At 46.0% G+C, this 15,340-nt stretch overlaps 1 pseudogene; it reads right to left on the bottom strand.

The window, feature by feature from the left end:
- LOC119941261 overlaps positions 1-15,340 on the bottom strand; it is an 82,428-nt pseudogene that overhangs the window by 49,172 nt on the left and 17,916 nt on the right.

Consider the following 15,340-nt stretch of genomic DNA (forward strand, 5'->3'; position numbering starts at 1 on the left):
GCAACGAGTGCATACCACAGACGATCCTTGGCCACGGGGAGTTTACAGATTAGAAATGAATTTATATTAGAAATACTAAAAATAAATGTAGCCATTGGATCATGGCTGCTTCCTCCCAACCTAACCATTACAGAAAAAAAAGAATCTTGGTCAAAATGTTCCAATTTCCTTTAAAACTGCGATTTGAATCATCTCTATGTCCTCCGGGATCCTTCTGACAGTTCCATTCTTCTGATTTATTATCTTCTCCGGGGTAATGTTGAATTGTTTCCTTTTGCTGTTTGGAAAATATTTTTATCTTCTTTGTTTTGGGATCATCAAAGAAAAGGACTTGTTCTGGATCTTAGAAATTTCAGTTTTCCTCTCTGCCCACACATCCCTGAATCACCCCAGTAATCTCCAGCCTCTGTGCTGTGGAAAAGACCTTGAGAAGGGTGTGATGTGTGGTGTGTGTATGTGTGTGTGTGTGTGTGTGTGAACACATTTACACATTTGCCACGTTAGGATCTGCTTTTAACTCGTAGGTAGGTAGGTCTTTTACTTGGAAAGGTAGGTCTTTTACTACCTTACCTAGGTCTGTTTTCATGCCATCTCTGTCTCCCTTCCTCCCTCACACTCGGATACGTTTTTTTTTTTTCTTTTTTAGCTTTGCAGAAGATGATTCTGCTTTTATAAACTGTTTTGAGGCAAATCATAAGGACAGCTTCAGCATACAGAGCGTGGGTTGATGCATTAACAGGTGATGCTCGGGAGGGTCTCGTTCACTATTACTGGTGAAACTGGTTCAGGAGAAACAATGTAAAATAAAAACCCTCATATGAGAGAGGACCTCATAAGAATCAACTCTTCAGAGATGGGAATACGCCCCTAGTTCTAGCGGTAGACACGATCTCTTTCCACAAGGAGTTTCCAGTTTCTGGGGGAGACACGTGAAAACAAGGACAGATAGGGAAAATGGTAGAGTATAAGGAGAAGTAGATAAGCACTGTGGGGTTGGGGTGAGAATCAGAGGCTTTAAGGGGTAACCAGCCAAGTGCACAGATGACCCAGAGGGGAGACTTAGTCAGAGAAGGCTCTTGGACTGCTCTGCCCGCAGTTAGATCATAAGCTCTTTGAGAGGAGGGAACCTGTCCATTGTCCTTTCCAAGTGCTGCACTCAGTAAGCCCTCAATTGATACTGCTGATTGATTGATTTCCAAATAAATCCAAATAACTGGCCCTGCTTTCGTCACCATCGCCAATTCCCCCCAACCCACATCTCATCTAGCTCTGAAAATTCTCTGGAATTAAGCCAGGCTGAAAAAATAAATACAATACAGTGAGAGAAAACAAGGAAGAGGACAGTAAAGATAAACAGTGCCTGTCTTCCTTTTCATTTCTTTGCAAAGTCGGCCAATACCATTCAGAGAAAACTCTTGACGACCTTTAATATTGACTTTTTAAAGATCACAGGGCCAGAATACGGAGGTGATCTTGTATTAACATTCATAAGATTCTGCCTAAGGGCCTGAAACTGCTTCCAGGCTGTATAACAAGGCTAAAAAATGCCTGAGAAAGTGCCACTCTGTCCCAGTAGAGCAAAGAAGGGACCTGAGTTATAAAGTCCGGGAGTTCTCACCTCGATTCTTCCTCAGTTTACTATCTTGGGCTAAATAGATAAAGTCCCTGTAAATTGGAACCAGGACTCGCCAGAGCAGAGGGGGAGAGAGTGATTTGCTCAAGACTCTTCTTTCGCTTAAGACCATCACCATCCCCATAGGTATTTCTGCTAGTGCTAAATAGTGAAAAGAAAGGGGATAAAAGAGAGGGAGAGGGCTGTCTCCATCTCTCTCTCTCTCTTCTCTCTCTCTCTCTCCTGTTTTTCCTGTTTCTTTTTTTAAAGTCAGACCTCATTTCCACTTTGCCCTGTGGAAACATAATTCTGTTTCCCAGAAATTTCTTTGGGAGAATCATCTTTTAATGCAGCACAAGGAAACCGCTCAGGAAGGCAGTCTGCTGATGTCCTAGCCAAGAGATGTAAACCCAACGGTCACAGCGAAAATCCCTCTATTTGACGATAACGACGTTGTCAAGCAAACCCAGGCACTCAGCAATAAGCTACCCATCCCATTTATTTGAATAAACAGTAGATTGGTTACCCTATAAGGCTGAATTTTTCTTAGCAAATGCCTGAACATTGCTTTGTTCTTGATTTCAGAATGAGATTTCTCAAGGCATGAAGGAGAAGAGATCGGCAAGTTCAGAAGCGAATAAGAAATGAAAAAGGTTCAAGTGCCCCTTGCGCCGCAAAGGAAAACAAACTGCTGACCAGTTTATCGTTTAGACATCTACTTGCCCTTCTGATTCTCACTGCTGGCTCAGTTCTAATGAAACCGTGTCAGCTCTGATGGCTTAATGCTGGCGAGAAGAATGTCAAGAGTCAGGCATTGTTGGGGATGTTCGCATCATTTAGGATTGGGAGGAGAAACGTCCAAAGGAAAGTACACTTCCTCCCACTTTCAAAGAGGCCAGTAATTCATCTTTTCCACGGTAGAAGTGAGAAGTCTTGGGGAGCAGTTGGCTCAGTCTTTGATTTTCACTGGCAGTGCTTTATATTTGTAGGGGGTCTCTCGATCAGTTTACGTCCTGAGCCCTTGACCACAGTTTCATGAAGCTGCTCGGTACCATTGCCTCCGTTCTCTATATCAGAAAACTCAGGGAGGATTTATGAGTCCTGTTCTAGCCTGTGGGGCTGCCTAATCCGTCACTCAGTGGTATTTACTGAGCACTTACTGCATGCAGAGGACTGTGCTCTTCTTGAGAGATGCTTGAGAAGGATGAGAGGGTGGATATGGGGCGGGAGAGAGCTGAGGAGGTGAAGGATGAGACTTCGGGGAGCTCATGCCTGATATTTTTTTAAATGGTATTTGCTAAGTGCTTATTATGTGTCAAGCACTGTCAAGCAAGTTTATCAGGATGGACATGGTCCCTCTCCCCCATGGGGCTCTCTAAGGAGGAGGGGGTAGGACTTAATCCCCATTTTACAGGAGAGGAAACTGTGGCCCAGACGAGTGAAGTGACTTGCTCCAAATTGCCCAGCAAGCAATTGGCAGAACCGGGATTTAAAACCCAGGTTCTTCTGACTCCCAGGGCTGGAGTTGGCCAAGTCATTGGAGCAGGGCAGGATGGGGGTGATGAGGGGGCAATGGGGTTTTCAGGAGGGGGATAAAAGTTTGGAATAATTGGTGTGGGCAGTGGTCATGGAAGTTCATGCCTAACTTTAAACTAACAATGGTTCTACTTAACCCCCTCCTTCTATAACCATGTGCTTTGCAGAATGAAAGTCACTAACCCTTCTGCCCTGGATGAAGAGTTCTCGGGATCTTTCGTTCAGGTACTGCGCAAGAAAGGGATGGGGACTCTGTTTGCCCTGTGGTTCTCTCAGCCCTCACCGAGAGCTGCTGTTCAGTCTCACGGTTACCGAGTCTCTCAGGTTGCCGGGTGCGCTACACACTCCTGGGGCGGGCCTTCCCTGGTTCTCACATCTTTGCTAACACCACGTAACAAATTCCCGAACGGGCAATTTGGGCCTGTGCCATGTTAGGCTCGCGATGGAAATACAGGCTGCTAAAATGGAGCTGTGAAACTGGGAGAGAAAAATGAGAAAATACAAATGGGGCCAACGAGGATTTTTTTTTTTGTTTCCTTTTTTTTTGTTTTTTTGAGGGATGGGGGAATCAGTGAAATGTTAGTGGTTCGGTGGAGGTTTCTCAAATCCGTGCCTCTCCCCTGGACCTCCAGGTTCAATTGGGGAGTATCTGTGGTGGGGAGGAGCAGAGTAGGGGTGGGGGGATTGGGGGGTTCTGTCCAGGGCCGGCTCAGGCAGGAAGCGAGGGAAGCAGGCAACACAAGGAGTGTCTTTGGGCCTGGGGTGGATGTGAAGACGGTTAAAGCCTTGAAAGCACCCAGCCCAGTTGGAAGTGAGGTCCCCATGGACCCCAACAGCTCTGGAGCAAGTAGGGGTGTCTGGGCTCCCCCAGAAAAACATGTTAAATTCATGGGCTTGAACGGACTTACAAATCGCCGCAAACACACGCCAATCACCTTGGGAGTGGACGGGACATTTGTCTCCACCTCCAGGTGGCCAAAGGTCTGAAGCAGTGTGACCTAGTGGATAGAACACAGGCCTGGTAGTGGCTCCGCCGCCTGTCTGCTTTATGACCTGGGGCAAGTCATTTCACTTCTCCGGGCCTCAGTTACCTCATCTGCAAAATGGGGATGAAGACTGGGAGCCCCATGTGGGACAGGGACTGTGTCTAACCTGATTATCTTGAATCTACCCCAGGCTTAGTACAGTGCCTGGCACATCGTAAGCGTTAAACAAATACCTTAAAAAAATGGCTCTGCCTCCAAGCTACTTGGGTCATTCGGCCAGTCAATTGCATTTATTGAGTGCTTACCGTGTGCAGAGCACTGTACTAAGCCCTGGGGAGAGTACAATATAACAATACAGCAGACATATTCCCTGCCCCAGCAGGGACTCTCCTCTCTCCCCACTCTAATAATAATAATAATGATGGCATTTGTTAAGCGCTTACTATGTGCAGAGCACTGTTCTAAGCGCTGGGGGGGGAATACAAGGTGATCAAGTTGTCCCACGTGGGGCTCACAGTCTTAATCCCCATTTTCCAGATGAGGGAACTGAGGCTCAGAGAAGTGAAGTGACTTGCCCAAGGTCACACAGCAGACATGTGGCAGAGCTGGGATTCGAACCCATGACCTCTGACTCCAAAGGCTCTACCCCTCAGCTTGTCCTGGGCAAACCTCAGGTAACCTCTCGCAACCCTAAAAATGATAGTATTTGTTAAGGGCTTACAATCAATCAATCAACCAATCGATCAACGGTATTTATTTATTCATTCATTCATTCAATCGTATTTATTGAGCGCTTACTGTGTGCAGAGCACTGTACTAAGCGCTTGGGAAGTACAAGTTGGCAACACATAGAGACGGTCCCTACCCAACAGTGGGCTCACAGTCTAGAAGACTTATTGAGCACTTCCTGGGTACAGAGCACTGTACCAAGCACTTAGGAGAGTATGATAAGACAGAGTTGGTCAACGACAAGTTCCCTGCCTAGAAGGGGCTGATATTGTGACCAGCATTGTTCTAAGCTCTGGGGAAAAAGACAATCAAGTTGGACGCAATTCCTGCCCCACATGAGGCTCACAGTCTAATGGGGAGGGAGGATGGGCAATTGAATTCCCATTTTACAGACGAGGAGACTGAGGTACAGAGAAGTGAACCAACTTGTCCAAGGTTGCCTAGCAAGGACGTGGCGAGGCCAGGATTAGAACCCAGGCCTTCTTAATTCCAGTCCTGCTCTTGATCTACTAGGCCATCCAGCTTTTCTAAGGACAGGGATTGTGTCTACTAACGTTACTGTACTCTTCCAAGTGCTTAGCAGAGTGTTCTGTGCAAAATATGAGCTTAATAAATACTTTCGGTCGACGGGTGGAATTATTCACCAGGCAGTTCCACTGCATGAACAACTTGCCTAGTAAAGGAAGGCGGGTTTGTGTTTCTGAAAATTTACGAGAGTCCTGAGCGGTGACCCAACCCCTTAATCGATCAATCAGTCGATCGCATTTATTGAGCACTCACACCCGCCGCACAAGCTGGGCGTTTGTTCGCTTGCTCAGCGGAAATCTGGCCTACAGAGATTTATGTGGAACAAGCAGCCTGCCTGGATAATTCCGCCCACCAAGGTCTGTTGGGATGTATAGACACGATAAAGTCACAGAGCTGTGGTCAGGCCTCTCTCTCTCCCTGGTGGCTTTTTCACTGGAAAAGACCATTTTGGGTCCATGAGAAACATGGTAATGCCAGACTTGGGAAATGTCATTTAAAGCGTTGTCCGCTGCCTTTATCGCCTGATCTGACCGCTGAGTAGGAAATCCTTGTCGAAAGAGACTTAGATCCAGTAGACACCATGGATTAAAGAAAAAAGAAAAAAAAAAGTAAAAAAAAAAAGTCAGGAGTCATTAGTTCCCTAAAACCCCCTCCCCAAACAAGTATCCCAGCAAACAGGGCATGTTTTGGGGTGGAAAAGAAAAAAAAAAGGAAAACATTTAGAGAGTGTTTATTAAATAAAACCAGATCGATTTGAAAAAGCCGCCCTATTGTTCCAGAACACATTGGCTCCGCTGTTTTTGTTACTCAGTAGCACAGTGATTTAAAGCTGCTGACAACACCAGATGCTTACAATGAAATCATCTCTCTTTCTTCTCCACATAGTTCAGGCAGACACTCATTTGTATGTATGGTTTCAGCCTGTCTGCTGTGTCTGGCCAAAGAGACAGATACTAATGGCATATGTTAATTACCACCCAACAACTTCCTTTCATTAGGGTGTTTATTAACATTCCCACTTCTGCCCATAGAGGCAGCTGGTAGGGAGTGTTTCGGTGGCTTTGAGCTGGCAACTCTCTTTCAATCTGGGTTCAAGGGGTGGGGCGGATTAGCTCTGTCAATCAGCTGTTGGACCGCGCATCTCATCGGAGAACTTTTTTGATGTTATAAAGGGAATGACCAGAAATAATAACTTAAAAGTCAACTTCATGAGATTCTTGTCAATTGTAATGAGTCACTGTACGTGGATTTTGGTCCCCTAACAGAGTTCATCTCTCTATCCAACTACTGGTACTTATTCAACTCTTTGCTCTCCTACCTCACCTCGCTGCTCTCCTCCTACAACCCACCTAAAATCACATCTCCTCCAAGAGACCTTCCCCTACTAAGCCCTCATGTCCCTTATTTTTCCTCCCTTCTGCATCGTCTACACGCTTGGGTCTGTAGCGTTTAGTAGGGTGCCTGGCACGTAGTAAACTCTTAACAAACACCATTATTATCATTACTATTATTATTACCCTTTAAGCTCTTTGATTTTTCACCCCAACCCCACAACACTTATATCCATTTCCATCTGCATTTTATTTTAATGTCTGCTTCCCGAATTAGTCTGTAAGCTCGCTGTGAGCAGGGATCGTTTCTTCCTACTCTATTGTACTGTGCTCTCCCAAGTACTTACAACAGCGTCCTGCACATGGTAAGAGTTCAATAAATACTACTGATTGACTGATTTTCAGAAAGTAACCAATAGATAGGCCCTAGACCCTTCTAAGTCACTCTGTCAAAAAGGCATCGGTGCCTTAAAAAATCAAGCATACAAAATGGATCCCAGGAGAGGGAGAGACGGAGCCAGTCCAGTCAGGTTGGGAGATGACAGAGGGGCTTTCTCGGGAAGTTTCCGATCGGATAGCGAAGTTCTACGTTTAATCAAGAAGAGTTTTAAAAGCCCCCTACTCAGTTGTCTGCTGGGTTCCTCCAGGAGAGTAGTCAAACAGGATGCACCAAAGAGACGACATGAGAGTGACAGGAAGAGTGTACTAAGTTCTGGGGTAGATACAGGATATTCAGATTAGACCAAGACCCTGTCCCACATAGGGCTTCACAAAGGAGGGAGTAGGGTTAAATCCCCATTTTCACAGATGAAGGAACTGAGGCAAAGAGAAGCTAAGGGGCTTTTCCAAGTTCACCTAGCAGCCATATAGCAGGCAGAGCTGGAATTAGAACCCAGGTATCCTGTTTCCCTTTCATTCATTCAATCAATCATATTTATCGAGCTCTTACTCGGTGCGGAGCGCTGTACTAAGCTTGGGAGAGGACAATATCACAATAAACAGACACATTCCCTGCCCACAATGAGCTTACATCCTAGAGGGATGAGCTTACAGTCGGCCAAGCTGCTTCTGGACTAAAATTTTCAGGAGGGAACAGATACCTTAAACTTACAGAGGCTTCTTCTCAATCCAAAACAAAAAAATAAATCCTAGAAATGTATTGTGGGAATGATATATTCCCACACTACAAGAGTCCCTTTTCAGGGTCAGTCTCAAAAGCGAATAATGCAACGTCAAGGGGGAAAACCCATTATTAGAAGAAATACATCCTTAGAAGATTTTAATGTTTGATAGTTAAGCCATGCAGGTGCATATTGTGAATATCTTGCCCACACACTGTGAGATAATGTTAAGTCCTCTGGCAGGTGTCAGCGCTCTATTCTGGCAGTGCCATAGGCAGCGCCCTTGAGATTGCGTCGGTGCAACTTTCTTCCCTTTTTATAATTTCCATTTTCAAGATTTTCTGAAAGCCAGTGAGAGCATGTCTCTCAGATTTTGTATTAGGATCAGCACATCTCCTCCCAAGCCTTTCTTGCTTAGCAGATTCGAAATTCTACAATCTTTTTCATCACATCACAGAGTGCAGACATGAGAGGCAGAGAGCGAAAGGAAAAAAGGGAGGGAGAGAAACAGAGGAAAAAGAAAGAACGAGAAAAAGAGAGCAAGGGAAGAAACAGGGTGTAAGAGCATGGTCGAAGTCACCAGATAATTCTCGGACTGTCCGTCTGTCAAAGCCTTAATGAAGGTCCATCTCCTCCAGGAAGCCTTCCCTGACTGAGCCCTCCTCTCCTCTTCTCCCACTCCCTTCTGTGCCACTTATACTTCTTCATTCATCCTCTCTCCCTTCCCCATGGCACATCTGTATATACCTGTAATTTATTTATCTATTCACTTATTTATATTGTCTGTTTCCCCCTCTAGATTGTGAGCTCAGGTGGGCAGGGAATGTATTTAATGTTATTTTTTACTCTCCCAAGTGCTAAGTACAGTGCTTTGCACACGTAAGTGCTCAATAAATACGATTATTATTATTATTATGTATTATTATGTCTTATGGGAGTGGGGTTGGGGTATGTAAGTGCTAAGGTGAGGTATAAGCCTCTCGGGAGATAGTGCTCTGCACACAGTGACAGCCTAATAAATATGACTGATTGATATCCGGCCCAGGGGAACTGCAACTGGAAAGGGGATTTCCGGCCAGTAGAAACAGAAGAGATGTATGGATTCTACAGGGGAGCCCAAGAAGACCGGGGGGAACCTGATATCAATGCTCAGGTCTCCAAGTTGTTTTAGATTGTGAGCTCCTTGAGGACGGGATATCTGGGTTCTAATTCCAGCTCTGCCTGCTATTTGGCTGCTAGGTGACCTTGGAAAAGTCCCTTAACGTCGCTTTGCCTCAGTTCCCTCATCTGTGGGTAGGATCATGTCCGCTAACTACTGTACTCTCCCAAGTGCTCAGTACAGTGTTTGGTATACAACTGGTGCTCAGGCAATGCCACTGATTGAGCGCTTGATTGAGTTTAGATTTAAACTCGGGCAGCAAAACGATCCCGTTACTCAAGAGAACTTTGAAACTCACCAATTCCTCAATAGCATCAGACCTCTGGCATTTGAGGGTAGCTTTCGGCGTTAGAAGAATCATTAAGTGACCGCACAGAATGGTCTGGAAGAGTCTCGAACCTCCTGCGTTACCTCTCTAACGAACCCAAAGTTGCCTCTTCATTTCCTCAACATTCAGACATTGTGAAATTCTCATTAAGTTGAACGAACCTCGTGCGTTACCTTATGACTGTTCGTGGAATGTCCGAAAATGATTTGATGCAGTAATAAAGTACAGACGAGGTCCTGGCCCCTAATCAAATTTAGCAGAAGAATCACCCAGAAAACCGCCAACTCAGAGCTGAGTGGCAGTCTCAGTTGTTCCATCTGTCAAATGGAGTTCCTAGCTCTGACCTTCCTCCCGTGTCTGTTGTGGCTTCAGAGAACGATGGTTCGGTTTCTTGCAAACGTGGGAAAAAAACAGAAATGACTAATAACGTGAGAGGCCGGAAGTCCCATGAGGAAGAAAGAGGTGGCAGGAATGAGATCGTTCTGAGAATGCTTGGAAAATCTCATGGGACAAATGTCTGAACCGGTCTGGTTTTGATGTCAGTAATAAAGAAAATGCTTTTAGGGGTGAAAAAGAAAAGAAGGAAGTTAAGGTGTGACGTTCTAGCAAAATCCATTTGGGGATGTTAAAGACTATTTTTACAAAGGCAAAATGAAGTGTTTCATTTCCCATCCCCTATGGACAATAACTGCGTGTTTCTCCAAAGGTAGGGTGGGTAATTTGCAAAAGTCACCAGGCTCAAGTGAAACACTAAGTTCTTTTGAGTTTGGGCAGTTAGTATCCTTTAGTCAGCAACCACAGGAACAACCTTAATGTTTAATATCTCTTCTGAGTCCACTCAACTACTTGCAAAGTGTGAGGAAAATGTAAATATGGGCCTGCTTAAAAATAGGAAATCCTACGTGGCCTTGAGTGGGACTGGGTGTCGAGAAACCTAGGTTCTAATACCAGTTTAGCCACTGGCCTGCTGTGTGATCATGGGCAAGTAGCTTAACCTCCCCGTGCTTCCGTTTCTCCTTCTGTAAAATTCAGATGAGATAACTGCTCTCCTCACCTGGGAGTTCTGTGGGAGACAGGGTTTCGATTACTTTTGGGAAGGCAGGAAGCTATCTAGATTGGAAGCTTCTCGTGGGCGGGGATTGCGTCCACCAACTTTAACGTGCTCTCCCGAGAAGACAGTACAGCGTCTTTTCACACAGTAAACACTAATTGATTGATATCTGAGAGGTGGAGCCGATCAATCCGTAGTATTTATTGAGCGCTTTCTCTGTGCAGAGGTCTATACTAAGTGCCTGGGAGAGTTCAATAGAGTTAATTGACATGATGTCAGTCCTCAAGAAGCTTACAATCAAGTTGAGGAGACAGACACAGAGGGAAGCAGCGTGGCCCAGTGTACAGAGCACAGAGCTGGTGGTCGGAGGACCTGCTTTCTGTGTGGACTTTGGGCAAGTGACTTAATTTCTTCTTGCCTCCGTTTCCTCATCTATAAAATGGGTATTCAGTACTTCCTCTCCCTCCCTCTTAAGGTTGCAAATCCCAAATGGGACAGCAACTGCATCCGCCCTGATGATCTCGTATCTACACTAGCACTAGGTACAGTCCTAGACATAGAGTAAACTCTTAACATTATTATTACGCTAAAATGAATTACGGGTAGGGGGATACAACAGAGTTCAACAATATGTACAAAAACACCATGGTTGAGGGGGCGATGAGGAGATAATAACCCCTCAGCCAGCAGGATGAGATTAGCAGAGCACAGATAGAATTTTCTGGCACAGTGAATGGTTTGGATGGAGAAAAGCTCTCGTCCTTTTTGTTATTCGTTTATTACCTTCCCTATTTTTCATACCGCTGAGAATGTTGTGGTAGTGATAAAGGGTATCATTAGTGTTGCAATAAAGGCTGGGGCCATTAACCACTAAACTGTTTGCGCTTCCCCGGTTCCTTTCCCCACACTTGCGGGGTAAAACACATTCCCAGCACTGAAGCCTGTGAAATACAGCCATTGTTGGAACCGGGGGTTATTCTATTGGTACGCACTTTTGCTTTAATTGCAAATTGCTGGAGCAGGAATTTCCACAAAGGGGTCAGGCGAGCTTGCCCAAGTTGGTGGAAATATTTTCCACTTCCCTGATTTCCCATGTGAGAGGGACGAGGTTGTGTCTGATGTACCTTGGCCAGGCCGGCAACCTACTTTGTGTTTGGATGGCTTCCACTGGGAGATGTTTCGATAAATTGAAACGATGGCGATTTCTGTACACGATCAGCCATTTCTAATCAGGAAATCTACGAGTCCGGAGGAGAGGTGTGGAGTGCCACACCCACTCCCTCAGAGAACTCATTTGTTTCCACGGCTTCAACTACCTCCTCCGTGAGAGTGATTCTCAAATCTACCTCTCCAGCCCTGATCTCTCTCCTTTACTGCAGTCGCGTAATTCTTCCGGCCTTCAGGACACCTCTACTTGGATGTCCTGCGGCCATCTCAAACTTAACATGTCCAGAGCAGAACTTCTCATATTCCCACTCAAACCCTCCCCTCCCCATATTTCTCATTACTGTAGACAGTACCACCATCCTTCCCAAAATCCCAAAATCCCAAAATCTTGGTGTCATCCTCAACTTACCTCTCTCATTCAACCCACATATTCAATGTCACCAAATCCTGTCGGTTCAACGTTCATAACATCCCTAAAATCCGACTTTTCCTCTCCATCCAAACTGCTACGATGTTAATCCGGGCACTTATTGAGAGCCCACCTCCTCCAGGAGGCTTTCCCAGACTGAGCCCCCCTCCTTCCTCTCCTCCTCCCCATCCCCCCGCCCTACCTCCTTCCCCTCCCCACAGCACCTGTATATATGTTTGTGCAGATTTATTACTCTATTTATTTTACTTGTACATATTTACTATTCTATTTATTTTGTTAATGATGTGCATCTAGCTTTATTTCTATTTGTTCTGACGACTTGACACCTGTCCCCATGTTTTGTTTTGTTGTCTGTCTCCCCCTTCTAGACTGTGAGCCTGTTGTTGGGTAGGGACTGTCTCTATATGTTGCCAACTTGTACTTCCCAAGCGCTTAGTCTGGTGCTCTGCACACAGTAAGCGCTCAATAAATACGATTGAATGAATGAATGAATGAATCCTACCTCGATTACTGCATCAGCCTTCTTGCTGACCTCCCTCCATCCTGTCTCTTCCCACTACAGTCCAGACTTCATTGTTACCCGGATCATTTTTCTACAGAACCATTCAGTCCGTGTTTTCCCACTCCTCAAGAACCTCCAGTTGTTGCCCACCCAACTCCACATCAGGCAGAAACTCCTTACCATCAGCTTTAAAGCACTCAATCACTTTACCGCCCCACCTCACCTCACTAATTCCCTGCTACAGCCCAGCCCACACACTCTATCAATCAATCAATCAATCAATCGTATTTATTGAGTGCTTACTGTGTGCAGAGCACTGGACTAAGCGCTTGGGAAGTACAAGTTGGCAACATATAGAGACGGTCCCTACCCAACAGTGGGCTCACAGTCTAAAAAGTCTCACAGTCACAGTCCAAGATCTTAGTACAGTGCTCTGTACCTAGTAAACGCTCAATAAATACAGTCGATCGATTGATTGCTAAATATCGGTATTTGTTAAGTGCTAACAGTTCTATCAGATTAGAAATTCCAGCTCCAACAATCCAAACCGGACTAGTGCCGAGCACTAGGGTAGTTACAGTCTCTGCTCCACATGGGGCTCGTAGTCAAAGAGGGCTGGGAGAAGGGAATTTATTTCCCATTTTCCCAAGGTCAGTGGTGTAGCTGTGATGAGAACCCAGGTCTCCTGACCCCGCATTCCTGGGCCCTTTCCACTAGACCACGCTGCTTGGCTAACCAACTGCAGTTGGAACCAACCTGTACCGACTTGCAGTTTCAGAGGGCAAGTGATCCTTCAGTCACGTCTTGCTGATTTCAGCTGCGAAACCCCCCCACCTCTCCGTTACCTTGGAGGCCGACACAAACCAAACGGGGATGTTTGTGCTATTGAAATGACCTGATTTGGGAGAAATGAGGGAATAATAATAATTATGGTATTTGTTACGCATTTACTACGTGTCAGGCCCTGTACTAGGCGCTGGGGTGGACGCAGTCCCTGTCCCACCTGGCGCTCACAATCTCAATCCCCATTTTACAGATGAGGTAACTGAGTTCCAGAGCAGCGAAGTGACTTGCCCAAGGTCACAAAGCAGGCAAGTGGCGGAGCCGGGATTAGAACCTTTTGACTCTCAGGCCTGTTCAATCAATCAATCAATCGTATTTATTGAGCGCTTACTGTGTGCAGAGCACTGTACTAAGTGCTTGGGAAGTACAAGTTGGCAACATAGAGAGACAGTCCATACCCAACAGTGGGCTCACAGTCTAGAAGGGGGAGACAGAGAACAAAATCAAACATACTAACAAAATAAAATAAATAGAATAGATATGTACAAGTAAGATAAATAAATCTAAGTTGTTGTCTAACCAACTGCAGTTGGAACCAACCTGCAGCGATTTGCAGTTTCAGAGGGCAAATGCCGGGGTGCTGTGAACCCCACTAGGCTCCTTCGGTCACGTCTTGCTGATTTCAGCCACAAAAAATCCTACTTCTCTGTTACCAGGGAAGGATTGGAAACAAAGAATTGGGGGGCGCGGGGAGTTTCAATCCCTCAGCGGCCCGGTACTAATATTAGATGTTCTCCCAGATCGAGGGTCCAGGGAGGAGGCTTCCCACACCGCTGGTGGGGACAGTCAAGTGCTTGCCGGGGGGTTCCTTCAAGAATTCAGGGTGCCCTGCCCCACCTAGCCGAAATGGGGAAGTTAGACGGGACGAAAATCTGAAACCTTCTTTCCCACTCACCTGGCTTTCTCATCTTAGTTTTAGTAAACACTGAATCTGGGAAAGGCACATCTCCACGACTAAGCCCTCATGTCCTCTTTTCCCACTCCCTTCTGCATCACCCTAATTTTCTCCCTTTATTCACTCCTCCTTCAGCCTCACGGCACTTATGTCTATATCTGTACTTTATGTCTTCCTATTAATGTCTGTCTCCCCCTCTACACTGTGAGCACGTAATGGGCAGGGGAATGTGTTTACCAACTCTGTTGTACTCTCCCAAGTGCTCAGCACTGTGCTTTGCACACAGTAAGCACTCAATAAATACCACATGCTCTGTGTTGGGAAACAAGCAGGGATGGAGCTTTGGTCTCCCACTTTAGCCGAGGTGGGCCGAGGCACAGGGGTACAGGAAACAGGAAAGGGACAACCAGGCTGACTGGCCTCTGGTTACGGAGATGGCAGGAGGAGTCTCCCGCCTGTGAGGAAGCAGTAAAACTCGGGGTACAATGGTTCAGGCCTCTTGGGCCGCCCTAGCCCATCTTCCTGCCTTTGTGCCGGGACTCTGATAGCTGGACGGAGATTCATTTTGGGTTTTGGATCTTTTTCTTTTCATCCTCCTCGGCCTCCGAGTGGTGGGTGGCGGGACGAGAATCTGAGAAACCAGGAAGGAAACGGGCCTGGAGGAATTTGAAAATAAGCCAAGATGCACTGCCAAACTGGGCGCCTTCTAAGATGGCAGGACGGGGTCAGGAGGGGAAGACGGGGCAGATCATTCATTCTGGACGAGGGCAGAGTCATACCTAAAATGAAGAACTCTAAGGGGTTTTTCATGACAACCCAAACTCACTTGGAGCTTGAAACCTCAATCTGGTGGTGTTTAGTGGGCATGGTCTGATGGTCCTAGAAGGGAATGGAAAATTTGGGAATTCACTTACCCTCTCCCTCTATCTTTTTTCTTTCCACTGTGGGCATTGGGAACCCGCTATTTTAAACTGGGGGTCATGAAGGACCCATCCAGCCCGAGTAAAACTGCGGGGCCCAGACTGGGACCTACTCAGCATGTTTTTTGGGTGTGGTATTTGCTAAGCACTTAGTGCGCCAAGCACTGTACTAAATGCTAGAATAGATAAAAGATGATCAGGT

Source organism: Tachyglossus aculeatus, chromosome 20, assembly GCF_015852505.1.
Source record: "Tachyglossus aculeatus isolate mTacAcu1 chromosome 20, mTacAcu1.pri, whole genome shotgun sequence".
In the NCBI taxonomy this organism is placed as follows: Eukaryota; Metazoa; Chordata; class Mammalia; order Monotremata; family Tachyglossidae; genus Tachyglossus; species Tachyglossus aculeatus.